Source organism: Leptonotus elevatus, chromosome 10 (genome assembly GCF_054856555.1).
Source record: "Leptonotus elevatus isolate MCC_2025b chromosome 10, RoL_Lele_1.0, whole genome shotgun sequence".
In the NCBI taxonomy this organism is placed as follows: Eukaryota; Metazoa; Chordata; class Actinopteri; order Syngnathiformes; family Syngnathidae; genus Leptonotus; species Leptonotus elevatus.
Window position 1 is genome coordinate 25,163,280 of NC_141248.1, and position 20,013 is coordinate 25,183,292.

Here is a 20,013-nt window from a genome sequence, read left to right on the forward strand (position 1 = left end):
GCATTGGCTGCCATTTTGCCGCTGGAATGAATGATGTCGACTTCCTGGACGCCTTTGAGTCGCAATCTGCGAGATAGCCCACACGTTGCGTTGACGGGTGTCAGCGGAGAAAATATCCTACAGACGCGCGTGCGTGCGTGCGTGCGTGCGTGCGAATGTGTGTCAGGAGGTTGACGGCCTACGCGACAGGAAAGAGAAGGAGGTCAAAGTTGAGTAGGACGGGAACGTGCGCTCTGTGCATGTAAATAGTCTCAAGCCAAACCCTCCTTCATTCAGGCGCATTCTCGCTCCTCCCGGCAGAACCGGAGCGACCGGATTCGCCGCCTCTCTCACGCGCACGCACGCACGCACATGCACACGCACGCACGCACGCACACACACACACAAACTCCAAACACGCTTATGAGAGAGTCAGTGTCTTTCAAGAACAGATTTTGAAGCATAACAAAAGTTTTGAGGGCCCGATGTCGGAATTTATTTAAATTGCCTTTTATTCTTATCATTTTTAAAAAATGATTTCTGCCAATAAATCATCTATTGAGAAGCTTGAAATTAAACAGAAACTAGTGTATCTTAGTGAGAATGTATACAGTAAAAAAAAAAAAAAAAATTCTCATCAATAATAATAATAAGAATTAAAGTGAATTTAAATCACTTTAATTCTTATTATTTCTTTCTGAGATGCTAAAAAAAAAAAAAAAAAATGCTCAAAAGTTTCCCAGCATGTGAATCCTGCTGGAAATGTTCAAATATAAAGTTTCCCAGACACAGTCCAACGCTCAAAAAACAACTCGTTTTGTGTACGTCTCGTTCATATCCTCAAAATGATGCAACATTTTCCTAACTGAATTCTGGAGCAAATGTACAGACTTTAGGAAACTGCTTATTCATAAATGGAATGGCTTTACTTCATGTTATTTTACGCATCGTTGTTGCAACTAAATCACAAGATTTGGAGGCTTCATCACACGACAAACTTCCTGGAAGAGAAAATGTACGTGACAACAAGCTGACTTCAGGGGTCTCGGTCAGTCCCCTAAATCCCCCAGGCCTATCTATATGTTTTGCCGCAAGGATCTCCAAGGCTTTAATTCTTATCATGTCTAATATAACGTTTGCGACTAAACTGCATTTTTGGAGGCTTGAGTATACTCCAAAATGCACCATTTTTTTCTCTACGTGTATCTTGGTGGAAAATGTTCACATTCTAGGGGTCCCAGATGAACAAACTTTGATTTGTATTATTTCTAACATCCCTTTCCGAGGGTTCAACACACTCCAATTTTTTTCAGAGGAAGTGAAACCCCACCCACTAAACAGCCCCTCCCCCATAGTTTTGTGCATATGTTTTCAGTGCTTTCCAATCCGACTTGAATGCTTTCATTCTTATCATTTCTATGAAATGGCGTTTCCGGAGGCTCAAATATGCTCTCAAAAACACTTCAAATTTTGACGTATCCTAGTGAACACATACAGACTTAAGGGGTGCCAGATACCCTCCCAAGCCCCCTCGCTTTGAAAAGCTACTCTCTAGCATCCCCCCGGAAAAATTTGAAAACATCCGCGCTTGCCACCAGCACCTCCGATTGATACGAAATCGGGCTCGCATGTTCATCGTGACAGGCCGCACGGAATTCACGCATACTCAACATCGCTGATGATGCAAACAAAGACGCTTTTCACATCTCGAGATAGATAGCAGGGAGTGACTGCTTTAATTTGTATTATTTCTAATATTGTCGTGTTCTTCATGACACACGACCTTTGCTTGTTGGCCAGTCGGGTTGTATTTTTTTTGGGGGGGGGGGGGGGGGGGGGGTCGGTTCCAGGCAGAGGTCCAAGCAGAACCCTCTCTGGGACTCATTCATCTGGGCTCACACCCACACTGTAACGGGGAGCGGATGTGTGGACCGGGTCGACCGGCGGGCCTCGACTGAAGCTTGTCAAAATTGAACTCGTCCTGTCCAGTCGCTCACAAAAACTTGGTGACCACAAAGACTTTGTCTTTCGCCAGTTTCTGGACATGGTGGCCAAGACCCCAAAATGGAGTCCAGCAGAGCCCAATCAGCACCACTACTGTTGTCAGGAAGGTTCTATTGGATTCTGCTGGACGGCGCTCGATACGGATCGATGCTGCTATGAGTGCAATGAAGGCGGAAAATGAACACGATTGGATTTCACTTGCACTCGATCCAGCTGGACAACAAGTGTTTGCAATCGCACCGCTTTTCTTCGCGGAAACTCACCAGAACGTCTGCCAATGTGGCGCGAATGTGACGAAGGGGAGCAGGTGCGAGCGGCTTGACGTCCTACCTGCAGCGGGTGAGCGGCGCCGAGCGGTAGCCCAGTTCGGGGAGCTCCAGCCCGGCTACAGGCTCCGCTCGTCGTCGGGGCTCCACTCCGGATGAAGGAGGCTTCGAGAAACAAGGGAAAGGTGATAAAAATCCACTCGAGAGGAGAACGAAAAGCACTTGAAATCCAAACGAAGCCAAGAGAATATTCCTCTCGCAATGAAGTCCACTTTTTGCGAATGTCGTGACCGGTTCGGTTCGGTTCGGTTCAGTTCGGTTCGGCTGTCCGCATCGCGTCCCGGGTTACGCTAGGAAGGAGGTGGCGGAGGAGGTTCCGGTTCTTTGGAGTAAGAAGTGGACGCCGGACATAAAAAAAAAAAAAAAGATGTTGGGAAGTTACAAAAAAAGGCGGTGGGGGGGGGGGGGGAGAAAAAGAAAAAGCTCCTCTTTGATGCACTGCGTCCGATTCGCGGCGCCGTCCGTTGCTGTCCTGGTCCGGCTCGGCTCGGTTCGGCTCGGTTCGCTCTCTGCTTGCTGGCTTGCTGCTTGCTTGGCGCCCGCCTGGTGACAAACTGAAGCACCGCCGAGCTTGCAACGACTCGCTCGCTCGCTCCCGAGTGAGTGAGTGAGTGAGTGAGTGTCTCTTCACCACGGGGGCGGGAGGGGGCTGAGGTCCGGGACGGGGGGGGGGGCGTCACTCTGCGTGGAGCTCCCTCTATTTTATACCACTTTTATTCCGAATAAAAACATAGTCCGACTGTTTTTCATCGCTTTTGGAATGATTTGCTCGTCGAGGCACATGCTGAGCCACGTGACACGTCCACCTGCTGACACGACTCCCCACAACTTCCGCTTGTGATATATTTTATACATCTTTTCCGACTACAGTAAATAAAAATCATTTTCTTTCTTTTGCTCTTACCATTCTCGAGTGGCACTGTGGGCGTGCGTGAGCGTGTTCGTGCATCTGTGCGTGTGTCGTTGTGGCCCAAGCAGGCGTCATCTGTCGGGCTCTGAGCGCCCCCTACAGGAAACACAAGGGAGCACCATGGCTGCTGAAGCACTGTCATCGGCACCTTCTACTCTACACTACACACGCGCGCGCGCGCATATTTGGCTGTCAGGAGCTCTGCATGTGTAACTTTTGTGAAAGAGAGCCTGCTAGTGTCCTACCTATTCATGACATAATTGAGTGTAAATTCCATACTTGCATTGTACGGACGTCAATCATCAACTGTTTCCGCTCTTAGCAAAATTATTGCATTCTTTAAAAGATTGCTGTAAGAAGTACTGACCATTTCACTGAACTCAGTCATATCGTTTAAATCATTTTCTCCTCGCCGGCTGACAGCACGGACAAAAAGGCTTTTATGTAGTTCATGTCAAATTAAGGCAATATATAACAATATGCTACTAATATTCAAACATACTTTAATATAATGTAAAGAATTCAGTGGTTTGTGCATCATGATTCGATGCTCCAATTCAATTCATTGTGCTACTCCTTCCGGTGTGCTTGTCTTGGTCACCAGGAGGCACTATCGTACATTATTGCGGACACAAACGAAGAAGAATACTTCTACTTCTTCCACTACTACTTCAAGTGCCTCAGTAGGAATCTGAAATGTTACTCATTCAACGCAAGGGATAAAGAATAGATGCCTGCGAGTAATGTCGTATCCGTTAACGGAAACGATCTGGTCTTTATTAGAAGAGTTAGTGATAGGGTTTCACTTTCGTTTTGTTAGCATGCTCAGTCTACCTTGCATGTGTACATGTTTCATGTCTTCACGCTTTTATGACCGAGTCATAAGGTGCCTTAATTCGTTTTTTTGTGTGGTTTAAAGGGGACAAAAGATGAAGAATCAAATGTGGTGAAATCAGGATCATTTGTGTACACATATGTTTGAGTGCGTGTGTGTTAAAAGTAAAAGCAGCTTACAAAGCGCGTGTGGATTATCTTGTTCAGCATCTGTTCAACACAAGCCAAAAACATCATGAGAAGCTTTATTTAAAAAAAAAAACATGATTAAAATCACATTATTAAAAACATCATCAAAAGCATACAAAATAAAACCGTCATTAAGAACTGCAAAAAAAACATGAGTAAGAATATGAACAACATAACATCAAAAGCTTCACTGAAAATATCCATTTAAGATGATTGAAATATATCATAAAAATAATACAAAATTTTTCATATACAATTAGACAATAACAAATTCTTTAAAAAAAATAAAAGCATTATTTTAAACATAATTATAAGAGTTCTGCGATTGGCTGGCAACCAGTTGAGGGCGTACCCCGCCTACTGCCCCAAGCCAGCTGGGATAGGCTCCAGCGACCCCCGCGACCCTTGTGAGGACAAGCGCTTAAGAAAATGGATGCGTGGATAATTATAAGGGCTAAAGGTATATTACTGTATTACAAGATAGATAGATATAGGTTAACTGTCAAAAGCACGTTTAAAAACATCATTAAGACATTTAAAAGGCTTTACAAGACAATAAAACAGCCATATATATATATATATATATATATATATATATATATATATATATAAATAAAATTGCAAATGATATTGTCTCTGATCTTCAGAATGAAAATTAGTTTAGCGAACGCGATGATGTCATGGCTACAAGCTCCGCCCGCTTGGCGTGTAGCGAGGAATAAAACAAACAAGCAGAGGCCGCGTCTGCTGGTTGCCGTTTTCATGTTTATTTGTTCTCTTTTTTTTTCCTTCCCGAGGGCCGACAAGAAGTTTTTTCTCGGTGGTCTCGCAGCCCCCCCCCGCCATCGCCGCGCGCTTCCCGGCATCCTTTGCAGTCATTAACCTCGCGGCCCGCGCGTACCGAGCGGTCGCCTTTAATATCCTCATCAATATTCCCCGGACGTTCACCTCGACACAGCTCACAAACGTGCAAACAACTTTGCGAAAGCTCGTTTATTGACTAGCCAAGTTTGCTACCGTTGAGTCTGTAACTGACATAAAACGTGACATAAACATTCAAGACAATGTAGTTCTATTCAATTAATGGATAGCTCATTAACCAAAATGCTAAGCGACTAACTTGAGGCCGACAGTGGTGAGGTCGCTCCAGCACAAACTTCAACAAACCTCTTTTTGTTCATCATACCTATCAGCGATTCTAACGTGAGGCCGAGTTCCAAACCTCTGGTAAGCCAAGATAGTCAGGCGAGCTACATAACGTCAGAATCTTCAACATAAAAAGATTGTTAATATTAAAAACACAATTTTAAAGGTATAAACATTGCAAATAGGTATGCCTAGCGGTTTGAGGCCTAGTTAGCAGCATGAGGCCGAATTCAGTAGAATCCTGAATCAAGGAAACCCGACATGCAACTATTTTAGTGAACAACAAATACAATGAGCGTATTTTCATGACCATCAGGTATTATAAGGCGCAGCCACAGTTACGGGTGCTATTTCTGGGTGTAACACACAGAGGAGGGAGGGGAGGGGCTGGAGAACTCGCCGCCAAGTCGACTCCGTGCTCTCATGTCTGTCCTCAATCAGGTCCGCCTTTCGTGTGTATAAGCAATGTGACGGCGGAAGTCCTCCCACACAGTCAGTCAGATTTTGGACCTTGGTCCACACACAAGACGCACCTCACTATTAAACTTTAAAGTGCGCCTTATAGTCGTGAAAATACGGTCAATTTTCAAATTACGTTTTATTTTAATTTAATTTTTTTAAGTCACATGTGTAAAATCTACTAACATGAGGCCTAGTTACCTAGCCACGCCCACCTTCTGGACAGGCGTCCATAGACAGCGATTGGGCACCGGCCGAAGACACGCCGGCCAATCAAATTCGTCTATTTGCGTGACGTCCTCTTCGCGAGCAACGTAGCGCTGTTCGAATATCAAAACAGAGTAACTCATGACAACATGAATCTTCAAGTTTTTCCCGCAACACTGGTTCTCTTCGGCGAGTAGCCATGTTGGATTTGGACTCCAAAAAAAAAAAAAAAGGCTTCGCGGAGTCGCTTTTCTGACATCACGTCGCTCTTTGTTCATTGGTTCCTTTCACTGTCTGTTAGCTCAGGTTTGCCCCGCCTCAGAAATGCGGTTGACCAGACTGGATTTCCAGGCTACTAGTTAGCTGCCGTGGTGAGCTAAGTTACCAAGGCTAAAGACAAAAAAGTCAGAAATGAGTCAAATAAGACTTTTGTCCAAAGGTTGGTTATTAAAAAAAGAAAGAAGTCAAGACATTGATTTGATAAAGAAAAAAATATAATAATAATAATAATGAAAATGACAAAAGAAATAATTAAAAAAAGTTATGGTTTTAGCTTTTTTTGTTCATCCAGCCAAGAGCACGAAAGTGACGAAACAAGGGAAGCGAAACGTCCGATTTGAAAGAACAAAAAAGACGATGAGCATGTTCATTATTCGCGACCATTCAATTAGCGACGCACAATGCTACGCTTATAAGCGTTCAGTCCTCGGACTAATAACGCTCTTATTCAAATTGTCCCCTGAGATGGAGAAGCGGCGGAAAGGTCTTTTCAACTGCTAACGCTAACCCATTAGCCTCAGCTGGAGCTTGATGTCCTTATATGGGCATTTCAATTGAACGCTTTAAAAAACAATCAGCATGTGCTATATTTTGAGCCTTTAGGGCCACCATAGTTCACACTCATTTAGTCTAATTTGTTGGGTTTCTATATTATTATTATTATTAGCAGTAGTAGTAGTAGTAGTATGCCTTATTTTTAACTACCTTTTTATTCTTATGTAATTCTTAATAGATTGTTATTAGTAGTAGTAGTTAATAGATCATTATTATTGTTCAATACATTTTTTATTTAGTGAATTTTTTCAATTATTTAATAATATATATATATTTTTTCATGATTATATGTCAGTGAAATACTCCCCCGGTACCCGCGGATTCAAGTATTTGCAACCCCCCCACACCCCAAAAAATTGTTTAAGTATATTTTCTTTTTTCGGTTTTTGATTTTTTTTCATCACCCCCCCCCAATGCATTTCAATGGCCGTCAATGATATGCATATTTTTACTATTCACGGGCCGGGCAGTCTCTCTCCTCCGCCAATATAGCAGGCCTCCACTGTATTCATTTCTTTTCCCCATTATTTTTCATTATATATATTTTTTGTTAATTTTGGAATCAATATTATTATATTTAAAACGGTATTTTTATCGGACTGCAATGTGCGATGCTGCTAATGCTACGTGTTGCTAACCATGCAAACTAATTAGAGGCAAACAGTAAAAATCTTTCCATAAGACCGCAGGGATCCGTCCTTGAGGGCACGTGCATAAAACACGCACACGCGCACGCGCGCGTACAAAAGATACACCAGACTCTGCAGACAAAAGAGGAACCGAGAGAGCAAATAGCAATCAAAGCTTTGAGTAGCAAAACAAAAGCAACGACAAGACCAAAAGTTGTCACAATTAATGAAACATTTGTTACATCAAACGACTTATTGTTAATTACACATGCGCGCGCACACACCCTGTTTGTTGAGAGATGAGGAGAAATGATTTCAATACACAAAGTTTCTCTGTTACTTTGACGTATGTTTCCATTCGTCTCACTTGCTGCCAAAAGGCCAAAGAAAATAACTTGAATTATGACAGTTCACACTGCAGCCCATTTAAATGCTGCCGCTAACCAAAACAGCAGCTTACAATGTCAAAATCAATCCCCCAAAATGTGATTCATTCAGTCATTCAAAAAAAAAAAAAGTTCAAAAGTTGGGTCACTTTTTGCTAAACACAATTGAATGAAAATTTGGTGCAACATCAAAATACGTCAGTTCACATAAAAACATAAAAAACTCTGTTGCTAACCAAAACAGCAGCAATTCATGAGTCCGATTTTTGGTCAACTCCTAGGCAGAATTCCTCTCTGTATTAAATATAAAATATAAAATATAAAATATTAATTTTTTTTAAACATTACAAAAAATTGTAATGTTTCATATTGGGAAAAAAACAACTAAATACCACACAAACGTTTGTGGATTTCATTGTTTTAAAGGATGCTATTAAATGCTAACAACAAAGTCATCTGTGAGACCCAAGTAGCACAGAGGCTAACAAAGCTCAAGCGCTAACCGCGGTACCTTGACTGCTCGGTCAATACTATAGATTTCAAAGATGGAGCAGGATGGATGGTTGCCATGGTAATGGCAAGGGGCTAACCTCCCCTGCAGGTGTTAGCATGCTAGCAACAACGTTCAGGATCAATTGCGGCGGATGAGCCTACATGCACACGTCATCATAAATCCTATACAAGTCATCATAGATATCATCATCATAATCATCATAAATCATATAAAAGTCAACTCACATGCAAAAACTTGTAAAGTACTCATATCTCAAGACAAAAAAAATCAGAAAAAAATTACGAGTTGGCCACGTTGCATAGCAGTGTATGACGAGTGGATATTTAGTTTGCTTAGAAATTTTATAAAAAATAATCCACAATATCATCAAACAATTTTTTTGTTATTTATTCTTTTACATATATATATATATATATATATATATATATATATATATATATTAAAACTGTTCTACAATTTTTTACATTTATTTTTTCATTTATGTATTTATTTATTTTATTTATTATTAGTTTTTATATATTTAAAAACAAAATTCAATCGTCAATAATTAACCAGTCAAACTGTTTAAATATATAAAGTCACCATAAAATGACATTAATCACGAAAACTAAATTGTCTATAAAAGATGCTCCAAACTATGTTTTGTGTTTGCATAATTATTGTACATTTAGCTAATTATGATAAAATATGCACACTTCAGGTCATCAAAGCCAAGAAAGCAATAATGGGGATTGTTTTGCCTGCCAGTCGCGGGTCCGCCGTCGTTCAACTGGAGCCAATCCTCTCCCAGCTGCCTGGAACGCGTCACGGCCGAGCGGCGGCCATGACGGGTGACGGAGGCGGCCGCCCTCCCCAGCCCGCGACCCCGGCCCGGTTGTACGGTTCGAATGACGCGGGCGCTCCTTACGGGGGCTGGGGCGGCGTTCGGGAAGCGCACCTGCCGGCAGCCAATGAGACGCTGCCCCGCTGCCCCCGCAGGTCCCGCCTACACGCCAGCGCGCCTCAAAAGCATGGCAGCTGCCAGGCAGGTCAGCGAGAAATCAAATTATTACAAGCATTTTCTTCCTTCATTCCGAAGGAAAGTCTTCATCATACGTTTAAATAAGCTTCAACATTTCATGCAAAAATATGACAGCTTTGTCTGCCTTTCTTCAGCGTTTCTGCCAAATTTCATGTTGCTAAGTAAACTGCTTTGGCGGCTGAATCAAAAATGAACCTACAACCAAAATGGCGGATTTATGATGTCGTATTCACTGGCGTTGGTTCTAAATGTTAAAGTTGTTCGGTCCAACTGGCTTCGAGAGCGAAACTGTCAAATTTGCTGGGGTTGGTGTCAAATATGTTGAAAATGGAGGTTGACGAGTGTCTCAGTGTAAGAACGCTAATATGAAGGTCATAACAACAGCACTGCGATCCGCATAATCCCCCCCCCCGAGAGGGGCCGCGTCCTAAAATAAGCTAAGCTCAAAGAAATGCAACATGGCCGAACGCTCTCGAGCGTAGCGGTAATTGCATCCTTGGTGGGGGTAAGGGGGGGGGGGGGCATCACCCTGTTTAATTCAAGTATTGATTATTGCACAATTTTAATGACCTTGGTTGTGACATCATCAATGTTTCGCCAGCGTGTCGCCGGCTTTGCGTTCTCTTCGCTTGCGAGAATGTTTGGGGGAAAACGAGGGCAAACATTTAGAGGGTTTTTCAGGAATTGCTTCTTGAAATTTTAGTGGGGCGACTAATCAGAGACAAGCCTGCCAAACTTCACCTGCAAAGCGAAACCCGCGTGCGCTGAAGGTTTTAATCCAGTTTGCGCGATGTGTGAATGGCAAATGTGCCTAAAACGTCCACTTGAAATCAAATTGGACGATTTCCGTCGTCTTTCCTGACGGGGCCTCTTGAACCTTTTTTGTGCTGTGATGTTGGAAAAGCCTACCAAAAAGCACCACGCAAATTTATCCAGGGATCCATTTTGAATTCTCTCAAATGGCCAAAGTAAAAGCAAATGGCTGCTTCAAACCAAAATGGTCGACTTCCTGTGTATTTTGTGACTTTTTTGTGGGTTCACACAAGACAGCAAATTTCACGTTGCCAAGTCAATTTTGAGAGAAAAATAAATAAAAAATCCTCCTCCCGGCTTTTCCCATATGATGCTTGTGCGAGGAGTTAGCGCCATTGCTAACCTTTAGCCCACTGGCGGTGTGTTTGTTGCGCTGATGTAATGAGCGTGGGCGGTCGGCGGTCAAATTAACGCTGCCCCTGAACACCTCGCTACCATTTGCAGCGTTTCACCTTTAACTTCTCAGCAGAACATCGGGAGGCTTTTTTTTTTTTTTTTTTTGATGAACACGTCCGTGATGTTTCATTACCGACAACATGTGGAGGTTGAGGGGCGAAGAGGTGGAGGTGATGATGATGATGATGATGATGATGATGAAGGAGGTGTGAGGAATTGTTGGAGAAATAAAAGAAGAGAAATAACACCATTTTCTGCCGTAATGAAACGGGAAGACGATGTGGCGGTGCAGCGAAGTGAGATCAGCAATTTCACTCTTTCACCTTTTGCTCCTGTTCCTTCTCTCTTTGCTCCTTCCTTCCTCTCTTTTCCACCTCCTCCTCTTGACTCTCCTCATCTGGTGCTTCTCTCACTTCTCCTCCTCTTCTGTGTTCCCCCTCTTTTTCCTCCGCGGATCCTTCTTGTGCTCATCATCATCATCATCATCATCTTCTTCTTCCTCTCCTCCTCATGCTCTTCTTCCTTACGTCCCCCTTTGCTCCTGCTCGTCCTCCTGCGAGGCACTTGTGCTCCTGCCCTCGTGGAATGTTGGGAAATGTTGTTTATTATTCGTGGGCGTCCTTCCCTTCTCCGAGCATCCTCAGTTTCTTCCTGCCGCGTTCCTATTGGCAAAGTGACTCATCTGAGCCGAGCGGTGCCAAACGCAGCCCGGCTCTCCGCTGCCGCCTCGCTCTCCCGCTTTGCCAGGCAGGCAGATTTCACCCCCCCCCCCCTCCCTCCCCCGAAAAAAAAATCGACACAAAAGATGTCTCGCTCCACTTGCGGTTGAACGGCCAAGCAAATACGACAACCCCGTCTGTCAATTACAGTACAATTTCTACTGGCGACTTTTGGCCAAGCAACTGTCAGCAATTGTTTTTGTAAGTGTTTTTAAATATCTGATAGCATTTTGCCTTGACAGCCGAAACACATTTCGCACTGCATTCCATGTCTGCCAGATGCAATTTCTTCGCTTGCAGGCGAGACGAGACAACTCTTGCTCCACAATCGTGTATTTGCAGAGCTCGTCTCAAAACCTTTTTCCGGCAGTCCATGTTTGCCATGCACAATTTCTTCTCTCTTGATCTAAAACCAGTTAACAATTGTATATTTGTGATCAGCCGGCGGTACAGCACAGGTGGGACTGCATTCCTTGCTTGCCACTTACAATTTCTCCTCTTTCTTGCAAGATATATGAAAATTCATGATCAAAAAATGGTCCAAAAGTTTGTGATCAGCAGATGGCCCCATGTATCCTGAACTCATTCACTGGCAGCATTTTCACTGAAGCAACCCCCTTCGCTCCCGGCTGTTTTACTGGATTTTGACCCACAGAATATTGTGTTGTATTGCTATAAAAACATGGAACCTACCAACAGATTAGAGTCTCTTCTTTTACCAGGAAAAAAGTACATTTCTATCTCTTTCAGTTTTGTAGCAATTAGCATCAGAATATAGCTAAGTTTCATCATTATTTACAACTCTGTTTAGTACTATGGGTAAATCAGCTTGTTTTCAACATGGCTCTGGTTGATCTCTTATACTCTGCTGCCACCTGCTGGCTGTTTTTTGTAACTACTACCATTGCTTCACCCATTCTCTGCAGTTCAGGGGTTGCATCAAAGCTTTCTGTAGTCTCGAGCATAAAAAACAGTTCACATTTTTTTTTTTAAAGACGTCTTTGGGACACTTAAAGCAATTAAAATACAACATTTTTGGGAACAAATGAGTTCATGTGACATAAGTTGCCCTGTTAGTGCGAAGACCTTGTGAACTGCAGTTTGCTAATACAATTTCTACATTATATTTGCCTTGCCACTGTAAGTCCGAACGTTCAAACGAATCAAATAGATTAAGTACACAATACTCAAAAATTATACATATATATAAAAAAGGCTACTAACGTAACTCTTTTAAGTTAGTGTAACTTTGTATATTATTTATTCATATAATTAGAAGTATACTACTTTTGGGGTATGGTTAACTTAAAAACATAAATTAGCTAGAACTTAATACAATGGATTAATTTGTGATTCAAATCTTGTATTTATAAGCCAATAACTGAGAATTGAGTTGCTGTAACAGAAAGCTTAAGTTGGGTGCAATCAAACCATTCCAGTTCTGGAAAACGTTAACTTTGGAGTTGATCAACTCCAAAAAATGGAGGCAACTCACTTCTTTTTTTATTTATTTTTTGTTCTGCTAACTTATTCAGGTTAAAGGTGTATCCAATTTCTCGAGTGGCAGTCGTTCCCGAGTTTGGCCCTGCATTGCATGTTGGTCTAATTTCTAACTTCTCCACGTTCTCAAGGAATAAACAGAAGTCTTTCCCAGCATTTGATCTGTGGCGCTGTTGAGAGGGAACCGGTGCAGGCTGTTGAGAGGGAACCGGTGCAGGCTATTCCTGGACCGGAACGTGTGAAGAAGGCGTCAAAGGTGCGTACATGAATAATGATAAAAACATCGACTAACAAGCGCGTTAATTGGCATCGGTGCGCTCACGAGGAATTCACACTGGAATAAAAACAGAAGGGAGAAACGTCACTTAGTGGGGGGGGGGGGGGGGGAGTTATCTACGTGCCGATTGGGACTTTCTTCTTTTTTCTTTTTTCAATTGAGATTCTCTGCCCGGTCGCCGCTTCCCGTCAGAGCTCCGCTAAGGTCTTAATGGCGGCGGGCATATGTCGGCTAATCTGATTTGTGTGATTGAGTGGAAGTTGCGAGATGGACTGGAGCCGGAAGACGAGCATTTAGGGATGAAGGAACAACACAGATTGTGTTGTTGTGCCTTTTAAGTGCTCCACATGAGTTGCGTAGCGTCCGATTCCGATCGCCCTGGAAGTTTCTCTCACGGCCGCGATTGACCATCCCAAACACGGACGCATCCACGGCGCTGCTTCTTTGATTTGCGAGCGGAGAACAAGACAAAGCCAGAACGTTTCAGTTACATTTCAAGTTCATTTGGACAAATTTGCTCCCAAAAACGTATAAATACGTTCTATTTTAAATATTGTCATGGTCCCAGAAACATTTATGCATGTTTTTTATGCTCGAGCATACAAAAGGCTTTGATGCAGCCTCTGAACTGAAGAGAACGTGTGAAGCAATTACAGTTCTTACAAAAACGGTCGGCAGGTGGCAGCAGAGTCAAAGAGAGCAACCAGGGCCATGTTGCAAAAAGCTCATTTCAACAGATTTGTGAATAATGATGAAATCGAGCTATGTTCTAATGCTAATTGCTGCAAAACGGAAAACTGATTTTTTTTTCCTGACGAAAGAAGAGACTCTAATCTTTCTTTTGGTAGGTTCCATGTTTTGATAGCAACAGAACGCAATGTGGTTACTGACTGCCCTCTGCTGGGACACAACACTTAAGCTTATTTAAGTGCTATTATTTGACTGAATGTGTGCACTTTACCGAGAGTTGGACCGAGGACACAACACCGGGACGCGATCAAAAGACGGGTAAGAGCTTTCTTCACTGAAGGTTGAAGCAGGTTCTTAAATGGCCGTCACTCCATTAGTTTGGTTACACGCGCTTCCCGTCCGTTCCCTCGCTTTTGTGATATTGACTCAATCAATGTTTTTCAATGTTATCCTCTTATGCCTCCGTTTGGATCTTTCTTTTCTGTCTGGAAATCGGGAAGAGTGAACGGAGGTTTACAAGCGCACACTTCCGTCTTCTCGAGTTTTGCGATGGTATTTTTTGCCGACAAACTCCATTGAGTTAAAAATGGCACCAAGTGCAGCTGTTGTTTTGTTGTCACTTAAGCTGTTGAAACAATGCTTGATTTTCACGCATGCGCAAACGTATGGCGCACTTTGCTTATTGTTACACTTGCAAATCAAAACAAAACCAACCAATGGGCTGTAAATACTCGTTCTATTTGGTACTTTCTTGATGTTTACTATGCAAAATGACATCAAAGTCCATCTGATTTTGTGTCAATAAAGACAAAGACTGATGAGAAATAAATAAATCAGCGTCATCCGTATAAACTATAAAAGGGGGATTACGCCCCGCGTGCGCGCATGTTATTTATTGATTCCCTGTTTAAACAACATTAGCCTCTTCGATGTGGGTCACCCCCGACCCCACGCTGGTTAACCCTTCACCTCCGACACAACAAAACGGCGGATTAATCAGACGGGCGGCATGACGACCATCCGCTAATCCGCCGTAATCCGCGCCGGCCCGATCGCCTTTTTGGCCGCAGATTACGAAGCGAGAGTGCTAAGGCACTTTCCTGCCGCGGTAAGACGCAGGAAGAAGAAAAGCAGAAATGCGGATGAAGTGTTTGCATGCGGGGGAGGGGGGGGGAGGAGAGGCGTAATCCCAGCCAGGACAAAGCGGCGAACACAATTAAAACAAGGTGGACGTGCAGGCAGATAGCGGCCGGCGCGCGGCGTTTAATCCCTGATAAACTCAACACTTAATCCCTCGTTTAGGCCCAAGAAACAACACGTTTACAACCACGCTCATTTTTTAATTGTCCACTTGGATGACAAAAGCTTCTTAACGGGGAGAAGCCCCGTTAAGAAGCTGACAACAAAACAAAAACAATAGGAACCAAAATGACGAGGACAGAAGCGGCTAGCATCAGAACGAGGTGGGGGAAACAGAAGATTTGTTTTTTTCTATATTACTTTAATAATCACTCCTAAAAATGGAGTCGTAACCGCAGTAGAGACAAAAATTTACATTTTTATACACATTCATCTCTTTATTTATTATAACATTAATTTATTCAAAAGAAGTAACTTGATGGAACGCAACATGATTTGGAACCACAAACAATGAATCGTATCCCAAACGTTCAAGGTCGGAACAGAGACAATCTGAGTGGCATAAATTCGACTTCCCACCTTCCTCAAATGCAGCATAACATTGTGGCATATGATAACGTAGCATAACGTAGCGCAGCAAAATTGGAGCATCAAATCAAGTTAGCGTGACTGTGACATTTTATGCTGACATAACAATATGATGCGACATCGTAGCGCAACATCGGTACATGGCAGCTAAGCTAACATTACATTTAACATCGCAGCGCGGGAACAGCTTAACATCATAGTTTAACCTTGTAGCTAACATCGTAGCTTAACAACGTACTGTAACATTTTAGCACAGCATCGTAGCGCAACATCGGTACATGGCAGCTAAGCTAACATTACATTTAACATCACAGCGTGGGAACAGCTTAACATCATAGTTTAACCTTGTAGCTAACATCGTAGCTTAACAACGTACTGTAACATTTTAGCACAGCATCGTAGCGCAACATCGGTACATGGCAGCTAAGCTAACATTACATTTAACATCGCAGCGCGGGAACAGCTTAACATCATAGTTTAACCTTGTAGCTAACATCGTAGCTTAACAACGTACTGTAACATTTTAGCACAGCATCGTAGCGCAACATCGGTACATGGCAGCTAAGCTAACATTACATTTAACATCGCAGCGCGGGAACAGCTTAACATCATAGTTTAACCTTGTAGCTAACATCGTAGCTTAACAACGTACTGTAACATTTTAGCACAGCATCGTAGCGCAACATCGGTACATGGCAGCTAAGCTAACATTACATTTAACATCGCAGCGCGGGAACATCTTAACATCATAGTTTAACCTTGTAGCTAACATCGTAGCTTAACAACGTACTGTAACATTTTAGCACAGCATCGTAGCGCAACATCGGTACATGGCAGCTAAGCTAACATTACATTTAACATCGCAGCGCGGGAACAGCTTAACATCATAGTTTAACCTTGTAGCTAACATCGTAGCTTAACAACGTACTGTAACATTTTAGCACAGCATCGTAGCGCAACATCGGTACATGGCAGCTAAGCTAACATTACATTTAACATCGCAGCGCGGGAACAGCTTAACATCATAGTTTAACCTTGTAGCTAACATCGTAGCTTAACAACGTACTGTAACATTTTAGCACAGCATCGTAGCGCAACATCGGTACATGGCAGCTAAGCTAACATTACATTTAACATCGCAGCGTGGGAACAGCTTAACATCATAGTTTAACCTTGTAGCTAACATCGTAGCTTAACAACGTACTGTAACATTTTAGCACAGCATCGTAGCGCAACATCGGTACATGGCAGCTAAGCTAACATTACATTTAACATCGCAGCGCGGGAACAGCTTAACATCATAGTTTAACCTTGTAGCTAACATCGTAGCTTAACAACGTACTGTAACATTTTAGCACAGCATCGTAGCGCAACATCGGTACATGGCAGCTAAGCTAACATTACATTTAACATCGCAGCGTGGGAACAGCTTAACATCATAGTTTAACCTTGTAGCTAACATCGTAGTTTAACAACGTACTGTGACATTTTAGCACAGCATCGTAGCATGACATCATTGCTTGACATCGCAGCACTTTGTGACAAGAAAATGTGAGCATGACATGAGAAATTCAAATCTTTTTGTGACGGACGTCATGTCATCGCATCATCAAATCTGAGAACGTTGTTGTCACATAACATTGCAGTGTCAAATCGTTGCGCGGCATCGCAGTTGAACCATTTTCAGACTTTCGAGACCCTGCGCTGGACGCCACACAAATTGCATAGCCAAGAAACAATGTCAAGAATGATCCAAGGTGTTCGTGCGTCAAAAAATGCGGACGCTGATAACAAGCAAGACGCGTCACATTCCCAACATTAGAGCTTGTAAAAATGTTTCAACGAGACGGGACCATTTTACACACACACGCACGAACGTTTTGGAGCGTGTGCACGTTAATGTGACACGCACTTTGAAGCGCCGCTGCAGATTGAATTAAGGTTTGGAAAGGCTTTGGGATGCTGTGTGACGGTCTCATGGCGGCGTGCGAAGATTAAGGGCGCCGATGAAAAGGGATTCCAGTTAACAGCTTACGTTACCAGCCGGCCGCGCTTGATTTGGGAGCCTGAAATGAGCGAGCCGCGCCCTCATCACCGCTACAAAATTAGACACAGGCGGGGGGTGGGGGCGGGGGGGCGGGGGGGCGGTCGGGGTTCGCTGGCGCTGGAGGCCCGAAGTCAGGTGTCAAATGATTGGTGGGGAAATATGGGCCAATCAGAGGCCTCGTCTGATGGATGAAGGAAACAAAGTCTGACTTTAATTACCATTAAATGGACATTTTGTCGGAGTGCCACAAAAATGTGCCAATTCAAGACTTTCGTTTTCATCATCATGTGTTTGGTCGAAGTTTGATGACTCGACATAAGTTGAACAAGTTGCAACCCTTTGACGTAGCGACATGAAATGAGTTAGTCCGAAGTAGACACACCAACAAAAGTCTCAAGGAAGTTTTTTTCATTTTGGGCTCATTTTAGCTATGGAATCCTTCAAAAATGAACTCTGACTCTTGATTGCCTGGGGTTGTTTTCAAAAAAAAGATATAATAATTCTTGCCCCGCCCTCGAAAACGATACGCCTGAAAGACACGGGAGGAATCATTTCCAGGAGTTCTTCAAAGGCCTTGAAAACAGTGTCGTGAAATTTCTCTCCCATAAGCAGACCCACGAAAAAAAGTCTCGAGAACCCATGCTGTAAAACAAACAGGAAGTCTGCCATTTTGGCCTCATTTTAGTCAGCAGTCCTCCAAATCCTACAGATTTCATGTGATTTTTGTTTTTTTTGGAGGGTGTGCACATGATGCTTGCGATGCATCTCTGTCCTTCGTAGACAGACACACAAATGCCCCCACCCTTAAGAACGTCTTGGAACAGGAAATCTGACATTTTGGGGAATATTTTGGTCCTCCTCCGGTTCTGGGGTCCTTTAAAGGCAAAATCATGAAGGAGCTGGTTGAAGTGGCTGGGGAGAGGGAAGTCTGGGATTCCCTGCTAAATACCGGATAAGCGGTAGATGATGGATGGATGGATGGATGGATGGATGGATGGATGGATGGATGGATGGATGGATGGATGGATGGATGGTGTTTGAAATAATGCTTTCTTTTCCCTGCGTTACCATTTCCAGTATCAGAGACTTCCTGAGAAGGAAAAGGGGTGAAGGTGAACAAATCAAACAAGCACACTCAGGTGTGTGTGTGTGTGTGTGTGTGTGTGTGTGTGTGTGTGTGTGTGTGTGCGTGCGTGTGAGCACATAGATAATCAATAAGCGTTGATTAAACACAGGCAGGCTGATTGATGGCGCTGTCTGTTTGCTGGCGAACAACCCGCACGCGTGCACAGGTGACACGCATTGATGGGCGACAATCCATAAAGCACTTTTGAACGACGTCACCGCCAGAAAAGAAAGGCGACTTTCACGTGCATTAATGCAAGCGTCATTTTTACGACTTGTGTGACAAAATCAAAAGTCAACTTCGACAAATGCGTCCAAGTTGTTGGCGCGTTGTTGGCGTGCGAAAGCGATCACGTGCTGATGGCTAATTAGCACGCAGGTGCGACAGCAAGCCGCCGCCGTTGCCGAGGCAACGGCAGGCAGGAACACTTTTAATATTTCTCTTTCCTTCTGTCAACTTTTTCATTTTTTCACGTGTCAAAAGCTCATTTCTTGCCTTGAGACGCGTGTTGACGACGTGACTTTTGGAATTGGGATTTTAATCGAAGTGGTGCTGATGGAAGGAAATAATTCAAGCTTTCAAACGATGAAGAATGGAAGCAATTACAGTTGATCACTTTTTTTTTTTTTTAAATATGGATGCAAAGAAATGTTGTGCGTTCATTTGGAGCTCATTGAAAGTTTCTTTAACGCCATCCGTTTTTTTAATGTCCGCCCCTTCCTTGGAAAGTCTGTACTGGGGGAATTCCAGTCGCAATGCAGCAGACACGTGCATGTCAAAATTGAGCAGTAATACATTGAATAATAATGCATATATTTGTGCAGACTGGGGTCAAGGGTTACAATGTTTAAAATGTGCAGAATTTCATGTTAAAGATTAAATAGCTCTTAATATGAAAAGCAAAATGCACTGAGCTGTCACCAAAGTCTTACAAACTCAAATTTGCCATCTAGTGGCAGAAAAGTGCCTAAAATGGCAAACCGGAAGACTTTTTGGTTGGCTTAGCGTTCAAGTCATGATTGACGTGCCGAGCAAATTTCAAACAGGCTTCGGGGCTGAATTGTTCTTTTACTACGTGAAACTCATGCCGTGTTACGTTATAGTGACATGACAATGACAATAAAAAAAAATAAAAAATAAAAAAACACAAAGAAAGAGATGCTAATGCTAATTGCTGAGAGTGAAAACTAACATTTGTAGCTCGTTTTTGTTGTCATTGTATGAAATAAGATGATAGATTGTAAAAAAATATCCATATTAAGCTTAGCTTGAGTTTTTT

General features: G+C 43.0%; 1 protein-coding gene across 5 annotated transcripts in view; it reads right to left on the reverse strand.

Moving 5' to 3' along the window:
• The window catches only part of LOC147167764 (protocadherin-1-like), a 98,011-nt gene extending 95,121 nt beyond the window's left edge, over nt 1–2,890 (reverse strand). For 4 of the 5 annotated variants that reach the window (XM_086086879.1, XM_086086876.1, XM_086086881.1 and 1 more), the window contains exon 1: nt 2,314–2,890. The gene's annotated coding sequence lies outside the window, so the exon portion shown is untranslated. Of the gene's footprint in view, nt 1–2,246 lie in introns of all 5 variants that reach the window. The other variant, XM_086086878.1, reaches the window with a different exon arrangement.
• Nucleotides 2,891–20,013: the final 17,123 nt, after the last annotated feature.